A 3209-nucleotide genomic window follows, 5' to 3' on the forward strand; every position below is an offset into this window, starting at 1 on the left:
TATATATATATATATACACACACACAATTGTGTATCAAAAATTAAAAGATGCTCAAAGAGCCAATCAAAGATTCAAGAAGCATAAAATGAGCCCACTAAAAAGCAAGCTATCCTCTCTTTTTAAAACTTTTAAAACTTAGAAAATTCATTGATTATTTGATGAATTCAAATGTTTGATTTCAAATTTCATGATTGAGACAAATTACTTTGTTTTTTTATTTATGAGATTTTTTCTTTGTAAACATGTTTTGGTTGAATCTTCCTTTTTTAAGGTTTATTCTGAGTTAAGCATTTTTGTTTTTCAAAAGAAAAGTTGTACCATAAAGAACGTCTGTTCTAGGGTTAACAGAATCAAATATTGTACCTTTGTCTGATTAGGATTGGCTAAACTCCTTGATCTTGTGAAACTATGAAGTTTAATTGTTTGAGAACTTCTCATATGATGCCTCCATAAAAAAAAATTGAAAAATTAAAATTCAAAAATATTCATTTTTTTTATTTTTCTTGTGTTTTAGCTTTCTATTACTATGTTTTTGTCTGCTTTTATTTTATTTTATTTTTGAGGGACTTGATCATCATAATCTTTTCCATAGTTTCAAATTCTAGTCACACCGTCTTGGTCGATACTTGTATCGTCCTGGACGATATGATCAAACTCTATTACAATCATGATGATATTCATGGCCGATAAAATATTTCGTCTGGCCGATGCATTTTATGTGCATCGTCCTGGCCGATACACTGGATCATCCTGGATGATCCACGTGTCAACACGGTTAAATCCTTAAAATTTGCCCCGGATGATCCATTATTGGACAATCGCCCTGGATGATCCACTGTTCGTCCTGGATGATACACGTGGTAGAGATTTAAAACGTTTTAACTTCGGCCGGTATGATCAATTATTGTGCATCGTCCTGGATGATACACCTAATCATCCCGAACGATCTGCTTTTTCAATAGTCATCCGGATTGTCTCCTCGGGACGATCGCCTATGTCTAATCATCCTGGCCGATATCTGATCATACCGGACGATCTGACTGCATTTTTGACCAATCGGCCTATACGCAATTATTAAGCCATATCGGCCCCGACGATTCTGCGATCGGCTTGGAAGATATGGCCATTTCATTAAATTCTGGCCGATCCAGCCATAATTTTCCACTTCATCCCTTCTCCTCTTCTGTCTCCTTGCTAATCCTTTGCTATGGCTGGTGGGAAACGAGTTCGACAAACTTCTAGAAGTTCCTCGAGGGCCACTATGGACCCTCGATTCAGGGAGGCAGAGGATCAGGCTGCCTACCATCGCTACAAAGAGTGTGGCATTACCCTATCTCGAACATTCAATCCCGCATATCTCTCGTATCCGATAATGGATCTCTTTTCCCACACCTCTCTTTATTTCATACTCACCCTCGCTGTCCCTTTTTCTTCTGAACTCCTCCTAGAATTTTATGCAAATCTTCGCATAAATTCTACCTTCACAGCCCTGACCTCCTATGTGAATCGACGCTCGGTCGAGATCACATATCAGGACTGTGCAGAGCTTTTACAGCTATCCACCACCGGGGATAAGCTGTACATAATCGTTACTGATCCAGATTTTGATTGGTCCATGGCAAACCACTTCCTTCGCCAAACCAACACACCATTTCATGTTGGAGAGACTAGCTCTTTAGTCAAAGATGCTAGGACAATCCAACATGTCCTTCGCATCTCCATAATTCCAAAAGCTGGGGACCGAATCCATATCACTCCACTACTTTCCTTGACCACCTTTTTCATTATGGCCTGAAGAGAATTTAATGCCACTGATCTACTCTTTCGTTATATCGATCACCAAATAACTATTCACGATCCAGGCCATAGGAGAAAACCCAATCTAGCCTTAGGAAACATCATAGCCAACATTCTTGAAACCAAATACAATCTCCAATATCCTGCTCGTCACGACCTTCTTCCTCCTTGCTACTTAAACAATTCCTTCACTATCCTTCATAATACTCGTCTCCACCCAGGAGATGGGGAACCTCTGGGGGCTGAGGAGGAGGAGGCTCCCGCCCCCGCTCCCGTTCCTGATTTTGTTCCTCTACACCAGCACTCACCAGTTGATCAGTTGATAGAGAGGTTTGATCGATGGGAGACCCGCTTTGACGCCTACGTTGCTGCACAGGAGCATCAACATTCTGAGGACATTGCCCGCTACGAGCAGCACCGCACTGAGGATTTAGCCAGATTTGATAGCTACATGACATACCAGCAGCAGCAGCATGACCAGGATATCGCCTGGTTCAATGCTCAGTTTACTACATTTGCCAGCTACTTTAAGCAGCCACCTCCACCACCTCCATCTGATGATCAGGATCTCTCATTTTTCTCGTCTGTGTTTTCTGTTTTCTACTTTCTGTAGTTTGTCTTGTAGTTTGTTTTAGTTTCTGTTTACTTTTTCTTTTGTGTGTCTAGGACCCTCTTTTTGTGATGACAAAAGGGGGAGTAGGATGTGGTAGGAAAAGGTAGGATGTGGTAGGAAAAGAGTATGTACTTGTAACTTTGAATTTCTAGTGAACTTTTTTTTTTCTTCTTCTCTGAGTTTTTCCTACTTGTGTTTGCCATCATCAAAAAGGGGGAGATTGTTACAAATCTATTTTCATGACTCATGTTTTGTTGATTGACAAACACTATTGATTCTCTTGGACTGCTAGTTGCTTCTAACTTTTCAGGAATCGAAGATCGGATGAACAAACGAAGCCAGTTCAAGATTGCGTAGGTTTAGGGTTGAGTCAGTCTGTACTTTGTTTTTTTTCTTCTTGAGTCTATTTGTAATGGTCAAAGAGACTGATGCTAAGTAACCCTACACACACACTTGAGATAATTAGAATTTCTATTTTTACTCATATCGGCCAGGACGATATTTACTTCGTCCTGGACGATCAGGCTTAAAATAGAAAGTCTAAATATGGATTATTAATTAAGGCAGCCGTTATTAACATATCGGCCCGGACGATACATGTATCGGCCATGACAATAAGCTCTAAATAGAAAGAAGTTGCTGCCATAAATAATTAAGGTATACTGTATTTTTAAATTATCGGCCAGGACGATCATTGATCCGCCTGGACGATATTCACAAATTATGTCTTAATTGATCAGGAAATCAAGGGAGTAATTAAAGATGATTGATATGATCATATCGTCCTGGATGATCGCA

The sequence above is a fragment of the Dendrobium catenatum genome, unplaced genomic scaffold (assembly GCF_001605985.2).
Source record: "Dendrobium catenatum unplaced genomic scaffold, ASM160598v2 fragScaff_scaffold_1232, whole genome shotgun sequence".
NCBI lineage: Eukaryota > Viridiplantae > Streptophyta > Magnoliopsida > Asparagales > Orchidaceae > Dendrobium > Dendrobium catenatum.